The sequence below is a fragment of the Odontesthes bonariensis genome, chromosome 8, assembly GCF_027942865.1.
Source record: "Odontesthes bonariensis isolate fOdoBon6 chromosome 8, fOdoBon6.hap1, whole genome shotgun sequence".
NCBI classification, from domain to species: Eukaryota; Metazoa; Chordata; class Actinopteri; order Atheriniformes; family Atherinopsidae; genus Odontesthes; species Odontesthes bonariensis.
Window position 1 is genome coordinate 40,047,652 of NC_134513.1, and position 9,955 is coordinate 40,057,606.

General features: G+C 36.7%; 1 protein-coding gene across 1 annotated transcript in view; it reads right to left on the minus strand.

The window, feature by feature from the left end:
* The window catches only part of cdhr5-rs (cadherin-related family member 5, related sequence), a 35,549-nt gene extending 27,554 nt beyond the window's left edge, over nt 1-7,995 (minus strand). Inside the window, exon 1 of the mRNA XM_075472407.1 lies at nt 7,853-7,995. The gene's annotated coding sequence lies outside the window, so the exon portion shown is untranslated. The remainder of the gene's footprint in view (nt 1-7,852) is intronic.
* Nucleotides 7,996-9,955: the final 1,960 nt, after the last annotated feature.

The following is a 9,955-nucleotide window of genomic DNA, read 5'->3' on the forward strand; positions in this document are numbered from 1 at the left end:
CTGAATCCGTCAGTCGGGTCGCGGGGGGGCTGGAGCCTATCCCAGCGGTCAATGGGCAAGAGGCGGGGTACACCCTGGACAGGCCGCCAGTCCATCACAGGGCCACATAGAGACAAACGAGACAAACAACCATACACACTCACAGTCACTCCGAAGGACAATTTAGAGTCATCATCTACATCATGTTCTGTTAAATAATTAAGCCTATTTAAACTAACACAGATAGGCTCCAGCCCGCCCGCGACCCGATCGACGGATTCAGCGGTATAGATAATGGATGGATGGATGGAAACTAACACAGACTTCTACTGAGCCAACAGAAAGAAGGGAGATGCCCGTAAAACGGGTGGTGCCCAGCACCACCACCTCTAACGGGAGGGCAGTGGCTGAGGGAATCCACCCCCAAGACACGAGTGCCTTTATAAAATATAATAGGCCTATATATGTCTTTTTTAAGCCTATTCATACAAATATTTATTTGTCTTTTATGTCTTTTTTTTCTTTTGTCCCAACACATTCTGATGGTGCCGCTCAAAAAGATAATTGTCTGTAAATGCAAAAATCTATGCGCGGTCTGATAACCATCTCCGACGAATATTTATTTCTCTGCGCAATAATGCTGCACCTTCATCCACGGGATCGTTGTCAAAAGGACATGTTGGTGAAAAAAGTTGCCTCCTGCTGTGCCTAATGGACTTTTAGAAGTAGAAGAACTCACTCTGCTGACTGAATGAACGAGGAAATCAAATGGCGTGTGTGGCTGAAAGAGGGCGGAGACAGAAAGAAACTCAAGGTTTCTTGAATAAAACCTGGTCCCGACCAGGTTAGGTTCAGAGAGTCTGTTACTCCGGTAACTGACCGTGAGGTTAAGTTACCTCTCTTTGTGAAACAGGCTAGAGTTGCCCCTCTTTCTCGGGGTTGAGTTACCTCCCTTTGTGAAACGGAAAACTCAGGGTTTCCCTCATTTCAGGGTTAACCAACTCAGAGTTTTCACTAAACCTGCTACGTGAAACGGACCTCTGGTGTTGGTTAGTTATTATGTATCATAGTGAGTTGGTGTTGGTTAGTTATTATTTATCGTAGTGAGTTGGTGTTGGTTAGTTATTATTTATTATAGTGAGCTGGTGTTGGTTAGTTATTATGTATCATAGTGAGCTGGTGTTGGTTAGTTATTATTTATTATAGTGAGCTGGTGTTGGTTAGTTATTATGTATCATAGTGAGCTGGTGTTGGTTAGTTATTATTTATTATAGTGAGCTGGTGTTGGTTAGTTATTATTTATCATAGTGAGTTGGTGTTGGTTAGTTATTATTTATCATAGTGAGCTGGTGTTGGTTAGTTATTATGTATCATAGTGAGCTGGTGTTGGTTAGTTATTATTTATTATAGTGAGCTGGTGTTGGTTAGTTATTATGTATCATAGTGAGCTGGTGTTGGTTAGTTATTATTTATTATAGTGAGCTGGTGTTGGTTAGTTATTATGTATCATAGTGAGTTGGTGTTGGTTAGTTATTATGTATCATAGTGAGTTGGTGTTGGTTAGTTATTATTTATTATAGTGAGCTGGTGTTGGTTAGTTATTATTTATCATAGTGAGTTGGTGTTGGTTAGTTATTATTTATTATAGTGAGCTGGTGTTGGTTAGTTATTATTTATCATAGTGAGTTGGTGTTGGTTAGTTATTATTTATCATAGTGAGCTGGTGTTGGTTAGTTATTATTTATCATAGTGAGTTGGTGTTGGTTAGTTATTATTTATTATAGTGAGCTGGTGTTGGTTAGTTATTATGTATCATAGTGAGCTGGTGTTGGTTAGTTATTATTTATTATAGTGAGCTGGTGTTGGTTAGTTATTATTTATCATAGTGTGTTGGTGTTGGTTAGTTATTATTGATCATAGTGAGCTGGTGTTGGTTAGTTATTATTTATCATAGTGAGTTGGTGTTGGTTAGTTATTATTTATCATAGTGAGTTGGTGTTGGTTAGTTATTATTTATCATAGTGAGTTGGTGTTGGTTAGTTATTATTTATCATAGTGAGCTGGTGTTGGTTAGTTATTATTTATTATAGTGAGCTGGTGTTGGTTAGTTATTATTTATCATAGTGTGTTGGTGTTGGTTAGTTATTATTGATCATAGTGAGCTGGTGTTGGTTAGTTATTATTTATCATAGTGAGTTGGTGTTGGTTAGTTATTATTTATCATAGTGAGTTGGTGTTGGTTAGTTATTATTTATCATAGTGAGCTGGTGTTGGTTAGTTATTATTTATCATAGTGTGTTGGTGTTGGTTAGTTATTATTGATCATAGTGAGCTGGTGTTGGTTAGTTATTATTTATCATAGTGAGTTGGTGTTGGTTAGTTATTATTTATCATAGTGAGTTGGTGTTGGTTAGTTATTATTTATCATAGTGAGCTGGTGTTGGTTAGTTATTATTTATCAGAGTGAGCTGGTGTTGGTTAGTTATTATTTATCAGAGTGAGTTGGTGTTGGTTAGTTATTATTTATCATAGTGAGTTGGTGTTGGTTAGTTATTATTTATCATAGTGAGCTGGTGTTGGTTAGTTATTATTTATCAGAGTGAGTTGGTGTTGGTTAGTTATTATTTATCATAGTGAGCTGGTGTTGGTTAGTTATTATTTATCATAGTGAGTTGGTGTTGGTTAGTTATTATTTATCATAGTGAGTTGGTGTTGGTTAGTTATTATTTATCATAGTGAGTTGATGTTGGTTAGTTATTATTTATCATAGTGAGTTGGTGTTGGTTAGTTATTATTTATCATAGTGAGCTGGTGTTGGTTAGTTATTATTTATCATAGTGAGTTGGTGTTGGTTAGTTATTATTTATCATAGTGAGCTGGTGTTGGTTAGTTATTATTTATCATAGTGAGTTGGTGTTGGTTAGTTATTATTTATCATAGTGAGTTGGTGTTGGTTAGTTATTATTTATCATAGTGAGCTGGTGTTGGTTAGTTATTATTTATCATAGTGAGTTGGTGTTGGTTAGTTATTATTTATCATAGTGAGCTGGTGTTGGTTAGTTATTATTTATCATAGTGAGCTGGTGTTGGTTAGTTATTATTTATCATAGTAAACTGGTGTTGGTTAGTTATTATTTATCAGAGTGAGCTGGTGTTGGTTAGTTATTATTTATCAGAGTGAGTTGGTGTTGGTTAGTTATTATTTATCATAGTGAGCTGGTGTTGGTTAGTTATTATTTATCATAGTGAGCTGGTGTTGGTTAGTTATTATTTATCATAGTGAGCTGGTGTTGGTTAGTTATTATTTATCATAGTGAGTTGGTGTTGGTTAGTTATTATTTATCATAGTGAGTTGGTGTTGGTTAGTTATTATTTATCATAGTGAGCTGGTGTTGGTTAGTTTGTGTTTGTGCCGGTTATTATTTGTCATAGTGAGTTGGTGTTGGTTAGTTATTATGTATCATAGTGAGTTGGTGTTGGTTAGTTATTATTTATCATAGTGAGCTGGTGTTGGTTAGTTATTATTTATCATAGTGAGCTGGTGTTGGTTAGTTATTATTTATCATAGTGAGTTGGTGTTGGTTAGTTATTATTTATCATAGTGAGCTGGTGTTGGTTAGTTTGTGTTTGTGCCGGTTATTATTTGTCATAGTGAGTTGGTGTTGGTTAGTTATTATGTATCATAGTGAGTTGGTGTTGGTTAGTTATTATTTATTATAGTGAGCTGGTGTTGGTTAGTTATTATGTATCATAGTGAGCTGGTGTTGGTTAGTTATTATTTATTATAGTGAGCTGGTGTTGGTTAGTTATTATGTATCTTAGTGAGTTGGTGTTGGTTAGTTATTATTTATCATAGTGAGTTGGTGTTGGTTAGTTATTATTTATTATAGTGAGCTGGTGTTGGTTAGTTATTATTTATCAGAGTGAGTTGGTGTTGGTTAGTTATTATTTATCATAGTGAGCTGGTGTTGGTTAGTTATTATTTATCATAGTGAGTTGGTGTTGGTTAGTTATTATTTATCATAGTGAGTTGATGTTGGTTAGTTATTATTTATCATAGTGAGTTGGTGTTGGTTAGTTATTATTTATCATAGTGAGCTGGTGTTGGTTAGTTATTATTTATCATAGTGAGCTCGTGTTGGTTAGTTATTATTTATCATAGTGAGTTGGTGTTGGTTAGTTATTATTTATCATAGTGAGCTGGTGTTGGTTAGTTATTATTTATCATAGTGAGTTGGTGTTGGTTAGTTATTATTTATCATAGTGAGCTGGTGTTGGTTAGTTATTATTTATCATAGTGAGTTGGTGTTGGTTAGTTATTATTTATCATAGTGAGCTGGTGGTTAGTTATTATTTATTATAGTGAGCTGGTGTTGGTTAGTTATTATTTATCATAGTAAACTGGTGTTGGTTAGTTATTATTTATCAGAGTGAGCTGGTGTTGGTTAGTTATTATTTATCAGAGTGAGTTGGTGTTGGTTAGTTATTATTTATCATAGTGAGTTGGTGTTGGTTAGTTATTATTTATCATAGTGAGTTGGTGTTGGTTAGTTATTATTTATCATAGTGAGCTGGTGTTGGTTAGTTATTATTTATCATAGTGAGCTGGTGTTGGTTAGTTATTATTTATCATAGTGAGTTGGTGTTGGTTAGTTATTATTTATCATAGTGAGCTGGTGTTGGTTAGTTATTATTTATCATAGTGAGCTGGTGTTGGTTAGTTATTATTTATCATAGTGAGTTGGTGTTGGTTAGTTATTATTTATCATAGTGAGCTGGTGTTGGTTAGTTATTATTTATCATAGTGAGTTGGTGTTGGTTAGTTATTATTTATTATAGTGAGCTGGTGTTGGTTAGTTATTATTTATCATAGTAAACTGGTGTTGGTTAGTTATTATTTATCAGAGTGAGCTGGTGTTGGTTAGTTATTATTTATCAGAGTGAGTTGGTGTTGGTTAGTTATTATTTATCATAGTGAGTTGGTGTTGGTTAGTTATTATTTATCATAGTGAGTTGGTGTTGGTTAGTTATTATTTATCATAGTGAGCTGGTGTTGGTTAGTTATTATTTATCATAGTGAGTTGGTGTTGGTTAGTTATTATTTATCAGAGTGAGTTGATGTTGGTTAGTTATTATTTATCATAGTGAGTTGGTGTTGGTTAGTTATTATTTATTATAGTGAGCTGGTGTTGGTTAGTTATTATTTATCAGAGTGAGTTGGTGTTGGTTAGTTATTATTTATCATAGTGAGCTGGTGTTGGTTAGTTATTATTTATCATAGTAAACTGGTGTTGGTTAGTTATTATTTATCAGAGTGAGCTGGTGTTGGTTAGTTATTATTTATCAGAGTGAGTTGGTGTTGGTTAGTTATTATTTATCATAGTGAGTTCGTGTTGGTTAGTTATTATTTATCATAGTGAGTTGGTGTTGGTTAGTTATTATTTATCATAGTGAGCTGGTGTTGGTTAGTTATTATTTATCATAGTGAGTTGGTGTTGGTTAGTTATTATTTATCATAGTGAGCTGGTGTTGGTTAGTTATTATTTATCATAGTGAGTTGGTGTTGGTTAGTTATTATTTATCATAGTGAGCTGGTGTTGGTTAGTTTGTGTTTGTGCCGGTTATTATTTGTCATAGTGAGTTGGTGTTGGTTAGTTATTATGTATCATAGTGAGTTGGTGTTGGTTAGTTATTATTTATCATAGTGAGCTGGTGTTGGTTAGTTATTATTTATCATAGTGAGCTGGTGTTGGTTAGTTATTATTTATCATAGTCAGTTGGTGTTGGTTAGTTATTATTTATCATAGTGAGCTGGTGTTGGTTAGTTTGTGTTTGTGCCGGTTATTATTTGTCATAGTGAGTTGGTGTTGGTTAGTTATTATGTATCATAGTGAGTTGGTGTTGGTTAGTTATTATTTGTCATAGTGAGCTGGTGTTGGTTAGTTTGTGTTTGTGCTGGTTATTATTTGTCATAGTGAGCTGGTGTTGGTTAGTTTGTGTTTGTGCCGGTTATTATTTGTCATAGTGAGCTGGTGTTGGTTAGTTTTTGTTTGCGCTGGTTATTATTTGTCATAGTGAGCTGGTGTTGGTTAGTTTGTGTTTGTGCTGGTTAGTGACTCCCATAGTATACTCACATTGTTTGATATCCACACTGACTCCACATCCTCTCTTCTAAATCTGAGAATCACGACTTCACAAATTAAGATATTGGGGCTTAAAATGTCTAATTATCTTCTTTATTTCTAGCTTCATAATTTTAATCAAAAATATGATCAAAATTAGATATGACATGAAAATATATTGTTGTTAAATGTGATTGTGTATTTCTAGGACAACAATGATGATTATAATGGTAACCCATAAAGAGTTCACAGACAGACTCCTACTAAAGGTCATTGTGTTGTGTTATGAGGAAAGTGTTGTCCTGAGGTGAAAACATGCAGAGGTCACAGCAACAATAATCTGAACGTGACCAAGCTAGAAAATGAGTCATAGCACAGCGAGCAGGATGAAACGCTCATAGCTCAGTAACTTCTAACTTTGAACATGCAGTTCTGATACCCAAGAAGCTTAACTGATGTATATACCAAAAACCAAACTGGCGTTTATTAAGGATCAATATATGCTGAAAATATGAACCCCTCATCCATGTTTAAGATCATGTGACACATGTGTGAGCTCTGACATGGAGGAGAGGAAACATAGAAAGAAAACGCTTTCAGGCAGCTTGCTCGGTATGACAGAGATTATGTGGATTTCTTATTATTTTTATATATAGGATATAAATTAATCATTGTTTATCAGGATGACTGCTAATATTGTTGTGATTTTCTGCCACAAGATTCCAACTGGTTTGTGTGAGCAAAAAAACAAACTGATACTCCCATCATTTATTTATCTCTGCAGGGTCAGCCCAGCAGCCTGTCATATGTATATTTCTCTGCTTGACTGGGTCACAATCCATGGTTGGAAACTGAGTTGGAAACGTATCCCTCGGATGTTGTGTTCATGTGACATGAAGGGAATTTCTGACAGCAAAGATGTGTAAACCGTAGCCACGTAGGTGTTTGCCTTTCATACAGTCTGTCATTCCTTATTTATAAGCACCACAAAGACGACGTCATTCCCTCTGAAACGGGTGCTCTCTTTGTTGTCTATTTACAGTAGCTGTGGTGCAATCTGTGTTTTTATACACAAATGACTAATCAGCGGCGTTGGCATCCATGCTTTGCTGAACATGGCAGTGGAAATCAGATTTGTGTCAGAGTATCCAGCTTCACAATAACAGATTTCTAACAGAGAAGCTCAGGTGATGTTCCAGCTGTCATGTCTCAGTGTTTTTGGGTTAGAGCAGCTGGGACAGGATGGCACTTATCGGCTGGCTGACCTCTGGCTGAAGCTTGCTGTTGTTTACTGTGATGCTTAATTTAAGGCAGACGATCCATGAGGCGTTTACTGACCGCTGAATGTTTGGATTTGATGTGTTCACCAGCAGCAGGAGCTCAGGCCTTTATCCAGATCTGAATTTTCCTCAGAATGTTTCGCATTCTTCCATTTAAAGCATTTAAAAACTTCCCACAGAGACACTGCAGAAGCTTCAATTAACAGAAATGTCTTCTTTACCTGCATGGAAGTGTAGAAAGTCTATAAAAAAGACTTCAGCTCAGTGTTTTAATGTCCTCCTGAAAAACTGGAGGACAGCAGTTGTGTGTGTTGTCTGACTCAGACTGTGTTCTGCTTTTGGAGCAGCTTGTTTCTTTTTTTCAGGACTTGCACAGATCGGGTCCATTAATGCCGTAAAGCCCTGATCAGATCAGCTTCCACCAGCAAACGCAGCGCTTTAAACTGCTGTGTTTAAACACTGAACACTCACCTCTCTGCTGCTGGCTACAGATGGCCGCTGTCTCTGATTCCGCTCGAGTTCAGACCTGATTTCAGCCTCATGCTGTGTCAGATTTTATATTTCCATGTTCCAGTCGCAGAGCTCCAGTTTGTAGAGCGGCTGCTGTGTCCTCAGCCGCCTGACCACAGTGTTAGTGTGTTGTCAGTATGTGTGTGTTAGTGTGTGTGAGCATGTGTTGATGTGTGTGTGAGCATTAGAGGGCTTATGCAGCATTAATGAACAGGATAAGTAGGCCAACATGCTGCAGGACTTTGGACCAACAGGAGCCTGTTAGTTCCACCTGCTGCTGCTGTGCTCGTTAGCGGCTGCTAATCTGCTGAAAGTGTGGGAGAATAATGTCATGACATTCTCTTGACATGTCAGAATTACATCGTGTGCCTTGTTGACTGGTTCATATGAATATTGTTGATAGTTAGAATGAGCGTGTTTATGATAAACTGCGAAAGCTAGGCGCCTCCAGAGAGGGCCACGTACACTTGTTATGATAAAACGGTATAAAAGGGTGTCACAAAATGAGCTCGTCGGACATTTTGTAACATTCTGTATGCATATTTGCTGTGACAGTTTGTTCAATAAACTCCCCAATGGACGGCTGACCAACACGTGATTCGACTCTATTTTCTCCACTACATAATGGTGACCCCGAATTCGTGAGAGTTTGCATCTGGATCCCGGCGGAGCGTGTCCTCTGTGCCCCGACAACCGACATCAGCTGTAACAAGCCGGCAGGTTGGATTTTTTTCCTACCATTACGCAGCTGATCTCTGTTAGTGGAGCACAGCTGACGGCTTCTTCCGGCTTCCCCAAATTTAAAAGAACACAGGAGAGAGTACGGATTCTGCATTCGGTAAGCAATTCCATTGCTTTCCTCTGCGCAGGGGGGCTGCTGAAATTGTAATTGTTGAAATTTTGGGCCAAGGGGAGCCAAATGTTTGAATTAAGATAAAATTGGGTAAACAGCAGCTTGTGAGAGTTGTAAAGCAGACAGCTGTGGTCAGTTGGTCTGGCTTGTGTTGTTTTTTTTGTGGTAATTAAGGAAGACTAGTCGCTCATGCTCGGGCAGGTAATAAATCGATGAGTTTAAACTGGAATAGTGGATACGCTTTTAGAGCGGGCAGAGTGGAAATCACTCGTTCATAGTGATGTCATAGAGCCAACGGCCGACCTTTTATGCATTGGGGATAGGAATACAGTGGGACTATGGTTCGCATTAGTCATTAATATATGTAAAAATTATTTTCACTAGTCAAGGAGTAGACGAATGCTGGTAATTGATTGACTTGCGAACATAAAAGTTTGAAGGTGGAATCAAAAGAGCAGTTCAAGAAAACTCCGAAAAAGTCAATTCCAGTTCTATACGGGCATATTTTAAATATATATGTTTATATCATTTTATATATCTGCTTAGAACTCTTTGGAGTTATCCGAGACCTCAGTATAAAGACATTTTGAGAAGAAAATTCAAATTCGTGCATGTATTGACCACAGGAGATCATATTAAAGAGGTCACAGCGAGGCTGATATTGTACACTCACGTACACGTCAGCATCTGCTGCTTTGGTCAAGAAACCATGTCACAAGGCTTGTAGGGAAAACACATTTTGTATTCCATATATTGCCGACACCAACATCTCCTGAAAAATTAAAAGTCTAAATGAAAGAAATTGATAATTTAAAACTGTGAAGATTCGAACGGTGACTGACACAAAAACTTTGATCGACTGACTTGGTGTGAGTGTGTGTGACCGGTCTCTGTTTGTCTGTCAATGTGTGTGAAATCCTGCTGTTTTATGTGAATCTAAAAAAGAAGAAAAGAAAAAGTTATTTTGTGTGATAAATCAAGGTTCTAACCTAACTCATCTCATCCCTTGACTTTTGAGTATTTTAGTCATTTTGAGTTAACACATAGAGTTAACACAACGTCTTACTTATAATCTTAGGCCAAATAAAAATTAAGTGAGTGCAGAGACACTCAGATTTGCTTCATGGTTATAATTTGCTTCAGTGTTATAGTTTTGATTTCTTTAAGATTGTGTATTTCGGTTGAGTGCATCTTGTTACTATTGATTATTG